Consider the following 763-nt stretch of genomic DNA (forward strand, 5'->3'; position numbering starts at 1 on the left):
TCATAGCTCCTTCAATCGGAGTCAGATTTTTACAAATTTTATATCCTTAGGATCACGTTACTGTGCACTTTCCAAATACACTAAACATTATTAATAGCGGTATGACTTTTTGGTCACTCATTTTTGACCCTATTAACCTTTTTCTACTTATAAATCATAGCATATCTGATCATATCTTCCCGAAATATGAAAAACTCTATTGCTACCATTTTTCTCTCGTGACGGTTGTTGATAGAAATTTCCCAATTGTCACATAATACAAGTCCTTTTGAATTGCTTTATAGTCAATCACCTCAATATGGTCAATTTCGTGCAAATGGTTGCAGAGTCTTCCTGTGTTTACGAGCTTATTCTCAACATAAGCTTGCTCTAAGAATCATTCCATGTGTATTAATGGGATATAACACTCAATACAAAGGTTACAACTGTCTTGATCCAATCACCATGCACATATACATCACATGACATGATCGGTTTGATGAAAATGTTTTTCCTTTTGCTATGTCTAATCATTCACAAAACATATTTGCATTGGGTTTATTAACATTTATGGAAGATCAACCTTTGCCCACACCGACTTTGACCTTGTCACTTCCTTCTCATCCTACTACCTCCTTTCAACCCACGAATACTTCTCCTTGTCTCTCTATCAACATACTACTCCTTTACCTACAACTGACACAACACCCTTTATGTATACTACCTTCCCATTACCTCAAACTGAAACTGTCACCTTGGCCCATACACCTCCAACATCAGCCGA

This window comes from Lactuca serriola, chromosome 2 (assembly GCF_051521515.1).
Source record: "Lactuca serriola cultivar US96UC23 chromosome 2, Lser_US96UC23_V15, whole genome shotgun sequence".
NCBI lineage: Eukaryota > Viridiplantae > Streptophyta > Magnoliopsida > Asterales > Asteraceae > Lactuca > Lactuca serriola.